The sequence below is a fragment of the Oryx dammah genome, unplaced genomic scaffold (genome assembly GCF_014754425.2).
Source record: "Oryx dammah isolate SB20612 unplaced genomic scaffold, SCBI_Odam_1.1 HiC_scaffold_6, whole genome shotgun sequence".
NCBI lineage: Eukaryota > Metazoa > Chordata > Mammalia > Artiodactyla > Bovidae > Oryx > Oryx dammah.
The window spans coordinates 30627051-30646354 of NW_024070190.1; the positions used below are offsets into that span (position 1 = coordinate 30627051).

Below are 19304 nucleotides of genomic sequence, written 5' to 3' on the forward strand. Positions count from 1 at the left end.
CATGGCTACAATCAACATCTGCAGTGATTTTGGAGACTCCCAAAATAAAGTCAGCCACTGTTTCCACTATTTCCCCAACTATTTGCCATGAAGTGATGGGACCAGATGCTATGATCTTCGTTTTCTGAATGTTGAGCTTTAAGCCAACTTTTTCTCTCTCGACTTTCACTTTCATCAAGAGGCTCTTTAGTTCTTCTTCACTTTCTGCCATAAGGGTGGTGTCATCTGCATATCTGAGGTTATTGATATTTCTCATAGACTCAGAATGCATTATTTTCCCAGCATCAGTGCATGACAGCAAATATAGCATGTTGCCAACCAGGGAGACTCCCTGGAGTGTTGGTGTCCCGAATTTTCTGGGGGCTCCCTCTCCTAAAGCCCCCACCCTAAATCACATTGTTGGTCTTTTTGGTGTGGCCACCCCGTACTCTAAGACTACTGGGTATGGCCAATCCCCACTCTAAACCACATTGATAGGCTAGCCACTATGACCTAAGACCCTGAGCCAAGTAGACACTCTTATCAGGTGTGAGATTATCTCCCAAAAAAAGGGTAAAAGCAGACCTTATTTTGGTAACATTTTTTTATTACACAAGTGGATGGAGGAAGTAGGGAAGAAGTGGGACTATTAGTGCAATCAACCCTCCATGGAAGCTCTATTAAAATTATTTCTTAAATTGGTATAGGTCAGGAAGCAGTGTTCTGTAACTCCAGGATTGACTTAAGAACTAACATTAACCATAGACTACTTATGGATGCTGTGTGTAAGCATCCTTGTATTTACCGCTTGCATTTCTTAAAATTCATTGTTCATAATTATTTTCAAAGTCATCAAAACAGGTATAAAATTCACCAAATAGGTTCTATGACTAAAAAAAAAAAAATGAGAAAACAAAACCTCACACAGTTTTATACTATACAGCATGCAATGATGATTACTCATACTAATATAGTATTTCATACTTTCACAAGAACTTTCAAAACAGCCATCTCAGTTGATTCTCATATGTCTTTTGAGTAGTTGATAGGGGAAATATCATTATGGCCATTTGCTGGATGAAGAAATTTCAGCATGAAAGTTAAAGGGGTTCACTCAGGGACACCTTGCTGTACTGTTAATGATGCACAAGAACTTGGGTTCATTGAATCTACTAGTGCTCCTTCCAGAACAAAAGTTTTTCTTCCTGAAAAATACTATAATTCTGTGACTGAATGAATTTCAGGTCCTAAACTCTTGACTCTCTCTTCATCAGATAAGTTAGAATTTCTGGCATTCTTTGGTTTGTTTGAGTTCCTGACAAGCTCATTTGGGTCAAAGAAATACTTGGACTGGTCAAGCTCTACAAATCTTTCTGACAGTCAAGGCAGATGCTATTTGTTTATACACAGAAGCATTCTTCTGAAGTGTAACTTACTGTTTTCAGTAAACTATTTTTTAAAATTTCATATACATTTTCCATGCTTGACAGAATAGCTGTTGGACATTCTGCAAACTATAGCACTTGAAAATATTTAATATTTAGGACTCAAGCTATTTATATTCAATGAGTTATATACATTGCTAAGGAAAGTAACAGAACATGGAAAAGGAAGTGCAAATGAAGGCTGAAACAGCTTTCATGCTATCCATAAATTGTTCACAGAGAAAATTAAGAAACAACCCTGTCTTATTTCTAATACCTGATAAAATGCCTGAAATAGTAGATCCTCAGTAAATATTTGTTGAATGAATGAATGTGTTAACTAAAATAGGTTTCCAGTTATTCCAGTTACTTGGTAACAGACAGTATTCTCTTGACATCATTGTTTTCCTCTTGGAAAACGAGTAACATATCCTTTGGGAATTAGAAATTTGGTTCAAAACCGGAAAACAGTTAAGAGATGAGTTGGAGCCTTCTCTACAATGAATCATACTCATATAGGTACTGCATGAGTTAAGATGTGCTTAGTTACTTGCAACTGAAATTTGATAAAATGCAAATTTAATTTGCTTAAACAGTAAAGGAACTCATTAGCTTGCATAGCTAAAACATTCAACTGAAGTTCAGGGCTCAGATACCACTGTATTGAGGTTTTACTCTGTTTCTCTCAACTCTTACCTATTTCATGAGCTGTCTTTGTCCTCAAGTTGGCTTCCTTCATAGTCAAAGAATGGCTAACAGATCTTGGGGGCTATTTACTTTCTTGTTACTATCCAGGCAGTATGTCCACTTAGCCTCGAAGCAGAAGTATTGGTCTTCACTCTGTTTGGGTCAGTTTAGGTTATAATCCCCTAACCAAACAATTCCTGCAGTCAAAGGAATGTCATGAATTGACATGAATTGGCCTGAGTTAAGTGCCCATCCCTAAACCAATCACTGTGGCAAGACAGATTGTGATATTACTGATATGAATCAGGTTTATCAGGGTGAGGAGCCACCCCTGATTTTGGAGAGCAGTTTCTTTGATCTGCAGTTTAATATATTTTATTGCTCTTGGAGTGTTTTCTGCCATCATCTCTGCGAATATTTCTAAAGCCCCATTTTGTCTCTCTTCTTTTGAGACTCCAGCTACATATATGTTAGATTATTTGATCCAACAGCTTTGGATGTTTTATTTGTTTTTCATTTTTTTCCCACTTGATTTATTGGTTTGGATGGCTTGATCTTTTTTTCAGCTGTGTTGAATAACCAATGATTTCATCAGAATTGTCTCTAAATATCATGGGATTTTCCTCCCTAGCATTTCATTTGACTATTTCTGTTTTTATTTTTTTAAAACTTTGGGGAGGATTAAAATAATACTAGTTATTGAAGAAATGAATGAATGAGTAAGCAAAATTCAAGTTAGCCAATTTGCTTAATATTGGGAAACTATTTACTAATTGGCCTCAATTCATCTATTTGTTGTAATTTTCCTCTCTCTACTGAAATTCCCCATTTGTTCATGCATGTTGTTAACTTTTTTTTTTAAGCTAGTTAGTTTTTTTTAAGCTAGTCAGTCCTTATCTGTTAGTTTGAACATCTGGCTTATCTCTGAATTCATGCCTATTGAGTGCCTTATCTCCTGACAGTGGTTTTTTTAACTGTTTTGTGTGTCTAATGGTTTTCTAATGAATGCTGGACATTGTGTGTAGCACAGTATTATTTTTTGATAAATTGTGCCCACACCACACCTTGCAATGAACATATCTCTTCTTCCGTCAGGTTGTCAATCTGATTAGGAGCTGAGCTGAGCTGATCTGAGGCTTTGTTGTTGCTATAGTTACTTTTGTTATATAGCACAGCCTTCAAATTCCTTCAGGAGGAAGAAGCTGTGTCCTTGTGCCTACATAATGTCGGGGCTGGGGTGCCAGAGAGTTTTTCTGTGTTCCTGCTTCCGCCTTGACTTTTAGTTGTCCCTGCATTCTTATGCCACAGGGGAGCTCTCTCTCTACAGCCTCAGCACACTGTCTCTAACTCTCTCCTCTCTGAGTTTGTGCGGAGATTCTCTGTCCTCTGGTCCAGTCTCAGTCTTAGGCAGGCCCTGTGTGCCAGGGCCTCGGGAGCTAGGACTTTTTCAGTCTCTCGAAAGGCAGCCACCTCAGCCTTTCATGGTTGCTCTTGGACAAGAGTTTCCTGCCTCTCCCTCAGCAATAGTAGACTTCAGCTTGTTATCAGTGAAGGGTCCAGGGTCCAAGAGAGTTTCCTGCCTCTCTCCTAAGAATCGAGGGCTGTTCTACAGTTTTTCCATCCACAAGGAATCTTTACCTGTGCCCTGGGGAGCAAAGGATTTCCTGCCACTTCTCCAGGGGCTTAAGACGTTTGCTTCATAAGACAGAAGATCCTGGGGGAAAAGGTTTGCGCCATTCAGTGTAGCTCTGTGCTCTTCTGCCCTACTCCCAGTCTTTCATTTGAGCACCACTAAGCTGGTGGGAAGAACTAGTAGTACAGTCTCCCCTTGTGCTTGAGGCTCCAAACTGATAACACTGGGACTTCCACAATTTGTTAAAATTTTTGCTGGGTTTTTTTGTTAACTCTGCAAAGATCTAAACTTTGTGTCCCGTCACTCTTTGGAACTCAGGTTACTTGATTGCCTTGCAACCTGTGCTCTCTGATATGCTGAAGAACATTTATGATTTTGTAGATTATCTGATTTTTTTTCCCACTGTAAAGGTGGAAGCAGAATTCCTTGCAGTTTTTTACATCCTAAGCAGAAGTACAAGTCACACCTAAACTGAAAGGCTGGATAATTTGCAAAGTCTTAATTAAGTTGGTGAAGGGAAGAATGAATACTAGGTAGGCAACCCACAGTGTCCATTCCAGGTAAAAATATAACTAATAAGTACAATTCTAGTAATAGGTTTTGTAAAGGAAAAGTTTGGCTTGCCTTGTTTAAGCAGTAAGTAGGTTAAGAGAGTAATGCTATGATTATAAACAACTCTAATTTAACATTCTATAATGTTTATTTTTCACACAAGTTATACATTCAGTGTAACTTTGGGGCTCTGTTCATTGTAGGAACTCAGAGACGAAGACTGATGAAGATTTCATCTTGACACAGCTTCTGTGGTAACTGCAACAGAGGGTTGGGAACATGGTGAAACACATTCTGACTTTCAAATATGTTGTCTTCATTGACCAAAGCAAATTAGTTGGCCACAACTAACTTCAGAGAATGTGGAGAGCAGATCTTCCTGTCTGGGAAGAGAAAAGCCCTAGAACCAGTTGGTGAACAACATGAATGAACGCCGTGGGGAGGTAACCCTGCCTTCTCAGCCAACAGCAGAGAGATGTAAACAGTTAAAATGTGCTTGACTCAAGTGGAGCAGAATTAAATCTAAAGAAACCAGATTAATTTTAAATTAGAACTGCAGCTAGATAAAAAGTCAGAATTTTAGCCCTTATATCAGTTCCTGTTGTGTTGTGGAAATCTGCTTAATATTGACAAACTGGTTATTAATTAGCAGAGTAAGTGTGTAGCCTATGATGGTCCCTGTCATTTCAAATCCGTTAAGATTCAGAATCAAATTCTTCATTTTTTCTACGAATTCAGCGCACTTTCCCAACTTCCTTATTTTGTTTGTTGATAACCACTATTTGGCCAGTTTTCCAAACTAAACACCATGGCACAGTTTTTATGTAATTCACATGTCTTGCTTTTTGAGAGCAAAATATGAGTAGGTCACATGCCTCTTAATATTAAAATTAGAGGTCTTAATACTCCTATTGTGCTTTTTGAGAGAAGATCTTTCTTATTTTCTGGAGTCCTCTTCCTCAGACGATTTCCATGATTTCAAGAATGTTTATCTGGTGTAAAGGGTCAGTCCTAATAACTGCATTCACCTCTAAGAGAGAACATTGGGAAATTTACTCTGACCCCTGAGAAATGTCGTAATCTTCAGACATTGTTTCAGTTGTGATCATATATGTAGGTATATCAGTTTCTTATTGCTGCTATGATAAATTACCACAAATCTGATGGCTTAAACAATACAGATTTATTATCCTACGGTTCTATAGGTTATAACCCTGACAGTGCTCTCATTGGGCTAAGATTAAAAAAAGTATTGTCAGGGCTGTGTCTCTTTTGGAGGCTTTAGAGAAGAATCCAATTCTTTTCTACTTTCTAGAGGTAATTCTTTGCTACTTTCCTACATCCCTTGACTCATGGTGAACCTCTCTCTATCTTCAAATCAGCAACATATCGAATATCTCACTTTGCTTCCACCCTCATGTCCTTCTCTGATCAGGGCAAGGAAACGTTCTCAGCCTTAAAGAATTTGTTTAATCAGATTGGGCCCAACTGGATAATCTGGGCTAGTCTCCCCATATAAAGGTCCTTAATTTACTTACACCTGTGAAGTTCTTTTGCTGTGTAAAATAACATATTCATAGGTTCTAAGGATTCAGATGTGGACATCTTTGTGGGGCCATTATTCTGCCTGCTACAGTGAGTGTCCCTATTGAGGCCACATGATGGGGGTGGTCTGGCTACCCTACTGCAGCCACTCTCCTCAGTGCCACAGTGACAGAATGTTAGTGACTGGAATGGTTTCTAGTTTCAGCTGCATTCTAGGACAACTCTTCTCTTGACTTCCATGTTCTTAGTCAAGATTAAGGAGGAAGTCCCTATCGCTCCTTGTTCCAAGGCTCATCCCACCCCCAGTGACATAGAAAACTCATATGTTTTTACATTGTGTTTTTACTTTGTTCACAGTAAATAACATAGTGTTACTGCCCTGTTTGAATACTTCAATGCTTTCCCATTGTACTTGTTCCAGTACTAAGCAGGCCCCACTGACTGAGCCTTTGCATACCGATCATACCAGTTTCTCCCTTGCTTATTGCTCTACAATCACACTGAATTTCTTTTCGCTTCTCAAATGCACCAGGCTTTTTCCTGCAACACGATTCTCATACAACCTGTCCTCTCTCTTACGTGAATAAGAACGAAAAGATTGTTCTTACTCACATACTTTGGCTGGCTAACTCAGATCTCAGTTTATGTCACTTCTTCAGAGACACTTTCCCTGTGCTATGAATCTAAATTATGTCTTTCCTATTTCTGTTTTCCATTATTCTTTCTCATAGCATCTGGTCATTTTCCTTGTCACTTTTGTTTATTGACTTATTTATTTAAGTGTACTGTTCGTTTCCTTAAAAGGACCCCAAGTTCTATAATAGCAGAAAACATATTCCCAGCACTTAGCATTATTTGGCTCATATAGGGAAATCTTTATTGGATGAATGAATTCCCACTGCCACAAGTGCAGGTTTTAACTCTATCCAATAAGTTTATAAACTCTTTAAAAGCAGAGACTGTCTTAATTAAAGTTTGATCTTCCACAGTGCAGTAGACAGTGTCTTGGACACAATGGTAGGCCTTCCACAAATATTTACTCAGTGAATCTTGGATTACTAATCTAGATACCACTTTCTTCTAATTCACATAGCATAATATTGCTAAAATATTCCTTCCATCATCTTAACCGCTGCTAAAGAAGCTACCCACCATTATCTATTTTTATCAAATTTAACTTTATACAGTCTCCTAACTCTCAAGGTTATTTTATTTTTTATTTTCCAGAGAAGGAAAGACTTATTACTTGCAGCAAGTGAGGAGAGCACATGCTTTTCAAAGCAGTGTCTCCAAGTATGTAGTATCTTATCCTCACAATATATTCAACATTTATTCACTCTATCAGATAATTTCTAATTGTTTCATATGTATGAATGCCTTCAATAACAGGGTTGGTGTCTTCTGTTATGGCTGCCTTTTTTGTTGGGCACACAAGTGCTCAGTGTCAAGGGAAGAAACCATCATTCAAAATGTGAAATAAAAACTTGACTTATTACTTTTTATGTTAGAAAAACACTATACTTGTTTGACACATTCCCTCTGCTGATCTTATGTAGGTTTTGTGAAAGATGGAGTTCAGGGATTGGCTGATTTTCAGAGGTTAAAGTGGGTTGACGTCAGCCATGGAAGCATGATTACTCTGCTGGAGAGACTGTGAACAATTCAGAGATGTGTTCATGAGAGTAAAGCTGTTGCTGTCTGGTTAACTTTAAAAGTGGGAGGCTGTCAATGACTGGCTGATTTTTCAGAAGCTTGTTTGCAAGGTTGAGTGGCCATTTTTTCGATTAACTGAGTTTAAAATCACTTCTGCTCATTAGCGGTTACAGTGGCTACATAATAGGCTTTTCCTAAGAATATAGGACTTTAAATATTTTTAAAATAAATATTTGATTGATGAATTTTTCAGAAGAAAAGAAGAGATTTAATGGAGGCTTATGTACGTGAGTGCTCAGTTGTGTCTGATCTTTTGACCTAGGTAGCCCACCAAGCTCCTCAGTCCATGGGATTCTCCAGGCAAGAATACTGGCATGGGTTGCCATGCCCCCCTCCAGGGCATCTTCCCCACCCAGAGATTGAACCTGCATCTCCTATGTCTCTGCATTGCAGCCAGATTCTTTCCCGCTGAGCTACTGGGTCAGCCAGTGGAGGTTTACCTCCACTCTAATGTTTGACCATTCAGAGGGAATTCATGTCTTTTCTACCCCACAAAGTATCTGCCTCTTCATTTTAACTAAGCAAGGATGACGATGTGGGTGGTCTTATGTAGACTTGATATGAAGTATCCTTTTTGGGCAACCAAATGATAATTGATAGGGATAGGTAAGAAGTTTCAGCTTCATAGTTCTGATAATGTCATGTAAATTTTTAGGATTGTTGTCACATTTGGGAAAACCCCAATAAGGTTATTTGTATGACTTTAAAGTGTTCAGGGCACATCAGTTTTCTTTAAACTGATGACATTCTAACCAGTTCGTTATGGATATCCTAATTAAATTCTGCCCCCCCAAAACCCACTTACTTACTTTTATTGGTTAAGCATTGATAAGCACTAAATCTTTAATTAAAAATTTATACATCCAAAAATTGGAAGAATTTCTCACTGTTTAGTGTCTGACCCTGTACCTTTGTTTTATAGTGCTGGGCGGGTCAGAACAATGGGTGGTACGAGTATTCTTGGATGCCACTCCTACAATGGGACAGCTGAAAATAGCTTAACTATACATGGGAGTGACTGTAAATTACAGAAATAAATCCCACTAAACTCAAACCAAATGTATTCTAGCTGAAGTTCCCTTCACTTAAATTATAAAAATGCCTTCTAGCCACTCCAACACTAGACAAGGGGAAGTGTGACGGAGGGAGATCAGTGAGAAAAGAATTAGCAGTCTAAAGATTGCAGTTTAAATTTTTTACTTTCACAAATTTTACAAAAGTATAAGACTGTGCGAGCATATTGCTAAGTCCCTTCCAGGGTCTTGGAAAGGGCTACTGCAAATGAAGTCCCCCTAAAGCTGAGACTTCTTAGCTTCACTAAATCTGCCTCAAGGTCTGGAGCCATTTTATTTACAGGGTAAATTGCAGTTTTCAGGATTTTCTGCTCTATATAGGGCCAGTGGATACCACTGATTATAGCTTTACTTGAGACCAAGATTTAAGGAAAAGATCTTTGCCTTGCCCTTAAGGTCAAAGGGCTCCCTGCTTTTTGTTTAGACTAGTGGTTCTCAAACTCTTTGATCTCATAACCACTTCATACTCCTAAAAAGTACTGAGAACTCCAAAATGCTTTTATGTGGATGTCTATCAAAATTGACTATTTCAGCAGTTAAAACAAACATGCAAAATATTTGTTTATTTAATTCATTTAAAAACAACAATAATAAAGTGGTTACATGTTAATGGGAGACCTGGGCTTCCCTGGTGGCTCAGAGGTTAAAGCGTCTGACTCCAATGCAGGAGACCTGGGTTCGATCCCTGAGTCGGGAAGATACCCTGGAGAAGGAAATGGCAACCCACTCCAGTATTCTTGCCTGGAGAATCTCATGGACAGAGGAGCCTGGTAGGCTACAGTCCATGGGGTCGCAAAGAGTTGGACACGACTGAGCGACTTCACTTTCACTTGGGTTGGATCCTTGGGTTGGGAAGATACGCTGGAGAAGGGAAAGGCTACCCACTCCAGTATTCTGGTCTGGAGAATTCCATGGACTGTATAGTCCATGGGGTTGCAAAAAGTTGGACACGACTGAGTAACTTTCACTTTCACTACATGTTAACAGGGTTTCCACCCACTCCAGTGTTCTTGCCTGGAGAATCCCAGGGACTGGGGAGCCTGGTGGGCTGCCGTCTATGGGGTCACACAGAGTCGGACACGACTGAAGTGACTTAGCAGCTAACAGGGTTTCCAGGTGGTGCAACCCACCTGCCAGTGCAGGAGACAGGGATTCGATCCCTGGGTCAGTAAGATCCCCTGAAGGAGGGCATGGCATCCCACTCCAGTATTCTTACCTGGAGAATTCTATGGACAGAGAAGACTGGCAGGCTACAGTCCATACAGGTTCAGAGTCAGACATGACTCAAGCAACTTAGCATGTACATGTTAAAATACTTTTAAACAAAAAATAACTGTTTTCCAGAGCAAAAAGAGTTAGTGAGAAGAGTGGCATTACTTTACATTTCTGCAGATCTCTTTAAATATCTGACCTAATAGAAGATTCTCATTCTTCTGTGTGCACTCTGTTGCAATATCCCAGGACATGTAGTCTCTGGAAAACTCCACTGTACTTTCATTAGAGTGAAACAGGCAAATAAACTTTTACTATGAAGTGATTTTTTTCCTGTGAATTCCCTGACCACACTCTGAGAACCACTGATTAGTGGTTCACTATATTTTTCACTGTATTTCCTTTGGGTTGCCTAATGTTCCCTAAGGACCGTGTCTATGATTATTTCTGTATCTGTATAATCAACCCCACCTCCTAGATAAGAGTTAAATTTTAATTATTGCTGTGCCGTTTATCATTCATGGAAAACTTTAGAAACAATTTTTAATGACTAACAAGTCTTAGAGAAGTCTTTTTTCCTTTCACTGACAAGGGAAAAAATATTTCTTTCATTGTCTGCTTCCAGATATTTAAGACTTCTTTTAGGAATATAATAGCTAAGGGAAATGTTAAACGAAGACCAGACACAAGCCTGGGTTCCTTATATACTACAACACCATCTAATAATTACCAAGTCCTTTCTGTGTGCTGCTGCTGCTGCTGCTAAGTCGCTTCAGTCGTGTCCGACTCTGTGCGACCCCATAGACGGCAGCCCACCAGGCTCCCCGGTCCCTGGGATTCTCCAGGCAAGAACACTGGAGAGGGTTGCCATTTCCTTCTCCAATGCATGAAAGTGAAAAGTGAAGCGAAGTCGCTCAGTCATGTCCAACCCTTAGCGACCCCATGGACTGCAGCCTTCCAGGCTCCTCCATCCATGGGATTTGCCAGGCAAGAGTACTGGAGTGGGGTGCCATTGCCTTCTCCGTTCTGTGTGCTAAGCATGTTCTAAGTGCTTTACATACATCATCTCATTTAATCCTCACAACTACGAGGTAGGTACTATGAGGTACCTATTTGTCATTCTCATTTTGCAGGAAACTGAGATACAGAGACGGAGAAGCCTGGCGGGCTGCCGTCTATGGGGTCCGCACAGAGTCGGACACGACTGAAGCGACTTAGCAGCAGCAGCAGCAGCAGCAGAGATACAGAGAGATCAATGACCGAGCCAGAAATTGAACCCAGAAAATCTCCAGAGCGCGCAGTCCGTTATCTGTTAAGTATAAAGATGTGCGATGGAACAAGATACACATAAAATGAGTGTAGGTGACGGAGGTAGGTAGGTAAAGCAAACAGCCTCAGGGCCAAGACACCAAGACAGAATATACTGTTATTTTCCACCCGATACTTATTCTTTTCTGCTTTATTTTCTACGCTTCCATGTTCCTCTTCTGACATTTAAGACATTTCCTCGCTGGTGGTTTCGTCGCTCAGGCCTGATTGAGGGGCTGATCCCAAAATTCAGGCTCTAAACAACCTGTTGAAAGAAGCAGCGCAAATCCCAGGTAACCATGGAGACGGTGGCGTGGTGAGAGCCCCGCGCAGGCGCGTTACATCCCAGGCCCGCCCGCCGGTCCCTCCTCTCGGCCTCAGACTCCACAGGCTGGTGAGGAGTCCTGGGCGTGGGCCGTGGGCCACGGGCAAGGGCGGAGAGGGCCGGGGCTGGGCGCCTGCGCAGACGCCAGGCCGCTGGTGTGATCGAGCTCACGTAGCGAGGGTTGCAGTCGCCTCCTCCTCAGCGCAGCCGTCGCAGTCTGGAGGTTATAAAAGGGCTAACTGGCTCCCTCTGCTGCCCAGTCGCGCCGCCAGCGGGCTGAGGGAAAGGAGTAGGTAGCCGGCCGTGTGCAGGAGACCGGGTACTGAAGAACGCGCAGCTCTCGCGTGCCACTTCCCAGGTGAGACATTCACCCGACCTTGGGGACTGAGGCTGCAGTCCTTGGGCAGCCGTGGCCTTTCTCGATGGCTCTGCTGGTCTGGTCCCTGCCCCCTCTCGTGGTATGGCGGGGGGGCGGTGCTCCCCAGTTTACTACTGTTGCCTCAGTATCTTCTTTGGAGACTCGCCCTGAGCCCCGTTTCCCCTGGGAGCCCCAGAGGCCCTTTAGCAGTCCTCCGTGCTCCCCTTTCCACCGCCTCGCAGGTTGGCGCCCCCGACCGCTGGGGCTGCGGCAGCCTCAGTCTCCGCCCCGGGGACCAGCACTTTCTTGAATATTCCTTCCTGGGGAGGAATCACCCTGTTGAGTTTTCCAAGCGCCTCGCCTACGTGGGTCCCTCCCGTCAAAGCTGAGAGGTATGCAAGGGTTTTCGGCCTCCACAGCCGGAGATGGTTAGCATGTGGCAATAGAGAGCGGTTTTTAAAGCTTAGACCCGAGGCTGAAGCGCTCGGGCATTTTTATTCTGCCGGAGTCGTGGGTCTGGGAAGCGGACCTACCCGGGAAAGTTCAGGTTTAACTCATCTGTTGCGCGCCGCGGGCTGATTGAGCAGCTGGAGGTAGGTAGCCCCGGGCGGCGACTTTCGGGCAGCTAGGTTGAGGAAGTCGGCTGTCAGATCCTCCAGTGAACTGGGAAGCTAGTCTTCTTCCTTCCTTCTTCTGCCACAAAAATTTTTAAAGACACATGAGCTTCTCCCATCCCCCTCTCTTTCTCTCAGCCGAGTTTGCAGCTTTTAAAAGTCCACATCAGTAAATCAAATTCGGTGGCTGTGTGAGAAGTTTGAGTTGAGTTACATGGATGGCCCGCAGCTGCATGTTTTTAAGGGGGCGGGGGGAATGGTTTCATAAGACCATTTCTCCTAAATAATCGAATGTATTAAATGCAGTCAGGTCGTAGACACTAACAACATAGGCGTTCCGGATAGAATGGACAGGACTTGGAATTTTGCACTGTTTGCTTTAAGAAAGGGATGAAGCAGAAGCTGGATCTCCTTTTAGGAAATTGATCTAAAAGGCCAAAGAGGCTTGCCAGTTTCAACTTAACTGTTTCTGGTTTCTCTTGAGAGCTGTGGCTCTTGGACTTTCCCTTGGAATGCACTCTGAAGGAATGGAATAGCCACTACTGAGTGGGGGAAGGGAAAAGACGTGGCAGCAGTGTTCTTTCATCAACTTTTGCCTCTTCTTTTTTTTTAATAGGTTCTGGCAAGAAACGTATTTCCCCTTTTAGAGTTATATGTAGCTTATGAATGAGGCTAGTCTTTTCCTTAAAATAATCTGATGAAATATTCAAGTCTTCATAGCGGGAATACTGGAATTTATGAAACACTTAAAAGGGATTTTTCTGATCAAATATCTATGGAAAAAATGGATATGATAAGCAAGAAATATTTAAGAAGCTGAAAGTGAACAACCTTGAATATCCCTTGATTTAAAATTTAGACATTCAGTGATTTTTTTTTTTAAACTTTGACTTTTAGCCTGTGAATGTAATTCCTAATCTTAACGATGAACTTCATATTTTACCTTCCCCCCACCCCCCGTGGGAAGCGTAAGTTTTATTACTTACCTTAAAACTTTTTTGTTTATTTATTTTTGGCTGTGCTGGCTCTCCCTTTCTGCCCATGGGCTTTCTTTAATTGTGGTGAGCAGGGACTACTCTCTAGTTGCCTGCACAGTCTTTTTATAGCGGTGGCTTCTCTTGGAGAGCACAGTGCTTTGCAGGGGTTTAAGTAGTTTGGCACATGGGCTTAGTTACTCCTCCACATGTGAGATATTTCCAGACCAGGGATCAAACCCAGGTCCCCTGCATTGGTAATCGGATTCTTAACTACTGGACCACCAGGGAAGTCCTTTTATTTAGCTTTGAAAGTCCTGTCAGTTTTGGTTTTAGTACATTATGCCTTAAGTCCTGTCAGTATTTTAGATGTCTGATGGCAAATGATTCTTATAGATTTAACATAGTTACTAAGAAAAGGACTACTTTGTGTCTTTAGGTGAAGAATGCTATTTCCTTTGATACCTTACAATGAGTTTTATTTTGAAGTACTGAAAATGAAGGATTTTGGTAAGCGGATAATTGTATTTGCCATTTTGGTAATTAAAATAGTGAAAAAAGTGAAAATGTACTTTTAATTATTGCAGAAAAAATTAGTGTAAAAGACTAATGAAAAAAAAGCTGTGTATTACCAGAGTAGTGCAGGTTGTTGCAGGTGAATCTTGGCTTTTTGGTAAGGAGATGTTAACCTTTTCTATTACCTCAGAGTGGGTTGTATACTGACAAGCAGTATCTTTCATAGGGCAGATAGGTTTGAGCTCCAGCTTTTATTCCATGGATGCAGCCTAAAGCTTGTGAGCCTTCACTTCTGTGAACAGAATGCCTTATTTTACTTAGCAGTTATCAACTGGGAGAAATATAGTTACATCACTTAGATTTGAAGTGTCCCTGTTTGATTCATAGTAGTAGTTCTCAACCTATTTTGTGGTCGTGAAGTCCATTGGAAATCTGATAGAAGGTGTGGACTTTGGGTCTGAAAATGCAAGTACACATATTAGTGTGGAATTTTAATCACCATTTACAGAAATTCTCTCCCTCCGTAAGTGCATCTGTAAATTCTAAAAACCCTAACCCTGCTAAGAACTAAAAAGTAAAGAGAGATACGAAATAAAGGCACCTAGGTATCTTGAGGCAGGATTTCTTGAGTATTTTTGAAAATAGATCTAGGCTTTATGTCTAACTGGCCTTGACTGTATAGATTACCCTAGTAAACTTTGGCTAAAAGAGTTTTTAGGGCTTCCTGGATGGCTCAACGGTAAAGAATCCGACTGCAGTAAGGAGACAAGGGTTCATTTCCTGGGTTGGGAATGATCCCCTGGAGGAGGAAATGGCAACTCGCTCCAGTATTCTTGCCTGAGAAATTCCCTGGACAGAGGAGCCTGGTGGGCTAGTCCGAAGGGTCACGAAAAGTCTGACATGACTGAACAACTGTGCAGAGAAGAATTTTTAACAAAGTGAATAAGTTGGTTGGAAAATTGTTGAATTGCTTAATTGCCTGGGTAATTATACATCATATTGGCCTCCCCTCACCCCCTTACATATTGTAACATATCTTTGGTTCTGCTCTAAAAGTGGGAAATGCTTGAAGGTAAAGAAAAATAAATTGCGTAGACCCTTGGCATTACATTTTATTGCTCTTCTTACAGTGAGATCTTGAATCTTTTTAAAAAATATTTGTGTATTTGGCTGCACCAGGCCATTGTGCCATGCAAACTCTTGGTTGTGGTATGTGGGATCTAGTTCCCTGACCACAGATGGAACCCAGTGGGCCTCCTGCATTGGGAGCTTGGAGTCTTAGCCACTGGACCACCAGGGAAGTCCTAAGATCTTGAATCTTACATTATAAGGTACAAATGTGTGTGTGTGTGTGTGTGTGTATAGTAAATGAATATATGAGACAAGCCAAATAAAGTGGGTATGTGGTTTTGTGAAAGCTTCATTAGTTAAAGCTTCGTTTATGTTTCTACCCAATGAAATTTATTTGTATAAATTAAAGCTATTCTCTCATTAGTTTTTTCTAGCCAAATAATTGTGCTTCAGTAAAAACTAATGAAACTCAAAGGATTTCATTACGTTTACTCCAACAGTTTTGAACTTGATATAATGAAAAACATTCCTTTTCCTGATGTTGTTTGGATGATCAGTGTGACTATTAGTGCATTTGGTTGTGTATTGACAAAAGCAATATAGTGTAGAGATTTATGTTTCTTACATAGTTGTCATCAGTGAATGAGTACTCTCTTGGACTTCTTAAACTTCCTGCTTAGTGTTTTATATAAATGTCCATGTTTTGGTTTGCATATTTTTCATTTAAATAGTGATGTTGTATCAAGTTAATATACTGTCTTTTTTTCTTGCTGGGCACTTGAGCTATTTCTTCATTGTAAATATTGTGAAGAAAAGCCTGAAATTTAGTGGTTTATTTTATCTACCTGTTTAGCAAAACCTTAACTAGTTTTCTTTCTACCTGTACTTTTTTTATTTTGGAAAAGAAACACAGTAAAAATTCTTATACCAGTCATTTTTTCTTCCCACTAAGAATTTTCTAGGGGATTGAATTGGGCTTTTTTAATCAGATTAAAGATTTTTAATCAATCTGATAACAATTAAAGGACTTTCAGTTCAGTCATTAATTGGGCTTTTAAAATCAGATTAAAGATTTTTAATCAATCTGATAACAATTAAAGGACTTTCAGTTCAGTCATTCAGTCGTGTCCGACTGTTTGAGACCCCTCATATAGTATGTATTTCTTGTGGTCGGGGGAGGATGTCTGGCTTCTTAAACTCAGTATTAGTGCTTTGAAATTCATCCATATTGTTATGTGTTTGTGTCTTTTTATTGTTGGGTAATATTATATTGTATAGATACACTGTAAAACTTTGTTTTTGTCCATGTTCTAATTGAGGTTTTTAGCTTTTAACTATTATAAATAAAGCTACTATGAGCATTCACATATAAGTCTTTGGAGGAATATATACTTTCTTTTCTCTGACATAAATGTCTAAGAGTAGAATAGCTGTATATGCGATAGGGAAATATTTTTTCCCAGACTGTGGCTTGTTTTAATTCTTTTAACAGTGTGTTTCAAAGGGCAGCAACCGGCTCTAGTCACGGACAGAATGTCTGTGCAGAAAATCTTTTTCTGTGCAGAAAGATTTTTTTAAAAAAACTCTAAAAAAAAAAAAAAAACCTCTATATCTAATAAGTGAATTCTGCAAGGTTAAAGGATAGAAGGTCAATATATAACAATCAGTTGTATTTCTATATAATAACAAAGGACAATTGGAAATAAAAAATTTTAAGTACCATCTCAATAGCACCAAAACTTATAAAATATTTAGTATTAGCTTTACAAGACATGTGCAAGATTTGTATAATGAAAATTACAAGACACTAATGGAAGAAACCAAAGAAGACCTACATAAGTGGAGAGAGATACCATATTCATGTATTGGAAGAGTTAATGTACTTCCCTGGTAGCTCAGACGGTAAAGCGTCTGCCTACAATGCGGGAGACCTAGGTTCGATCCCTGAGTCAGGATGATTCCCTGGAGAAGGAAATGGCAACCCACTCCAGTATTCATGCCTGGAAAATGCCATGGACGGAGGAGCCTGGTAGGCTACAGTCCATGGGGTCACAAAGAGTTGGACACAACTGAGTGACTTCACTTGGAAGAGTTAATATTGTTAAGACAACCATTTGTCCTGAGCTCATCTAATAGAGTCGGTGCAATTCCAGCCAGATCTCAGGAGGAGAGGATTTCCTATAGAAAGTAACAAGCTGATTCTAAAATTGATATGGGAAAACAACGAAACTAGAAAAAGGTAAAACAATTTTGAAAAAGACAAAAAAGTTGAAAAACTCATGATTTCAACTTATTGTATTACTGCAATACTCAAGAGTAAAGATAGAGAAAAGACAAACTTACAGATCAATGGAACAAAATAGAGAATTCAGACATGCAAAATGGTCAGTTTGTTTTGATGAGGGTATTAAGGCAATTCAGTAGAGAAAGGATAATCTGGAATAGTTGGATGTTTATATATAAAAAAACTCTGTCTTATTTGAGCATCTAATATCCTCTGTTGGACACTGGGCAGCCCCTTGCTGTATAAATGTTGGAACAGATGACAGAAAGGTGCCAATGGATATGCAATAGGAAATAAGGTTTACTCACCGAGTCAACTGCAAAAGGATTCCTTAAGGAGAGGTCTTAGGTTTAGTCCAGAATGAAGCAAAAGTGAAGTAGGGTGGTTGATTTAATTTTCATTGTGACTGGTAGTGTGATAGTTCCCATGTGTGGGATTTTCATGGTTTTAGCTTCCCTTTGATAGTGGAGAGAATGGCCAGGCTTTCATACTAACTTATCCAGATGTGGGGCAAAGGGAAAGGAAAGTGGGCTTTAAGGCAGTTAGCTTTCAAACATCAAAACAGACAATTTTTCTTTATTGTAGCCTCAGTGCAAAAATTCCCCATAGTCTATGCAAAAACTGGTTCAAGATGGTTCATAGATCTCAAAATAAGACCTAAAGCTAGACAATAACTTGAAGAAAATATAAGACAATCTTTTGGACCTTAGATTGAGCAGAGTTTTTTTTTTTTAATTTTAAGCAAAAAGACACCAAAAGCATGATCCATAAATGAATAAATCAGTACTATGTTCAACTTCATCAAAATTAAGAACTTATGCTGTTTAAAAGAGTGTTATGAGAGTGAGAAGACAAGTCACAGACTGGGAGTTAATATTCTCCTATCACATATCTAACAAAAAACTTGTATCCAGGATATCTACAGAAAAAAATTCAATAGTAAGTGAACAACCTAATTAAAAATTTGACAGAGGATTTGAGTAGAAACTTTACCAAAAAAGGAATATGGATAGCAAGTAAATATACCAAAAGATATTAAACATCATTGATAATTGAAGAATTATAAGTTAAAACCACAATAAGAAACCAGTAGTGAGAAAATTAAGACATTAAGAAAAATGAAGGAAGAAGGGAAAAATAAAAAAACAATACCACATGCTGATGACACCATGGGGCATTTGGAGCTTTCATTTGTTGACACGGGCAATGAAAACAGTATAGCGACGTTAACATTTGGCAGTTTTTTATGAAGGTAAACATATATATAGTTGGGCTTCTCTGGTGGCTTAACCGGTAAAGAATCTGCCTGCAATATGGGAGATTAGGTTCGATCTCTGGGTTAGGAAGATCCCCTGGAGAAGGGAATGGCACTCCAGTATTCTTGCCTGCAAAATCTCATGCACAGAAGAGCCTGTCAGGCTACAGTCCATGGGATTGCAAAAGAGTTGGCCATGACTTAGCGACTAAACCACCACCACCATATATGCTTACTGTAGAACCTAGCATTCCTACTCCCAGATTTACCTAGTGAAATGAGAGTTTATGTCGATTTTTAAAAATAATTTTATTCATTGATTTTATTTTTGGCTGTGCTGGGTCTTTGCTTTGGGCAGGCTTACTCTGGTTGCTGTGAGCAGGGGCTACCCTCTAGTTGCCATGTGTGGTTTTCTTATTGCTGTGGCTTCTCTTGTTTAGTTGCTCTGCAGCAGGTTTGATCTCGGACTAGGGATCAGACCTCTGCCCCCTACATTGGCAGGCAGATTTTTATCCACTGTACCACCAAGGAAGTTCTTGATTTCTTTTTTTTTTCAATAGCTTTATTGAGATATAACTCACATACCATATAATTTACCTCTTAAAGTATACAATTCAGTGGATTTTAATACATCTACAGAGTTGTGTAACCATTATGACAGTTTTAATCCTTTTTAAAATAAATATCTCCAAAAAGAAACCCTAGATCTATTGGCAGTCACTCTCCTCTCTTTCCCCCAGCTCTAGACAATCACTGATATGCTTTTTACGTCTGTAGATTT

The 19304-nt window shown here is 39.9% G+C and overlaps 1 protein-coding gene across 2 annotated transcripts in view; it reads left to right on the forward strand.

The window, feature by feature from the left end:
• Positions 1-10964: 10964 nt before the first annotated feature.
• P4HA1 (prolyl 4-hydroxylase subunit alpha 1) overlaps positions 10965-19304 on the forward strand; it is a 96381-nt gene continuing 88041 nt past the window's right edge. The window contains exon 1 of one of the 2 annotated variants that reach the window (XM_040242457.1): positions 10965-11809. The gene's annotated coding sequence lies outside the window, so the exon portion shown is untranslated. The remainder of the gene's footprint in view (positions 11810-19304) is intronic. The other variant, XM_040242459.1, reaches the window with a different exon arrangement.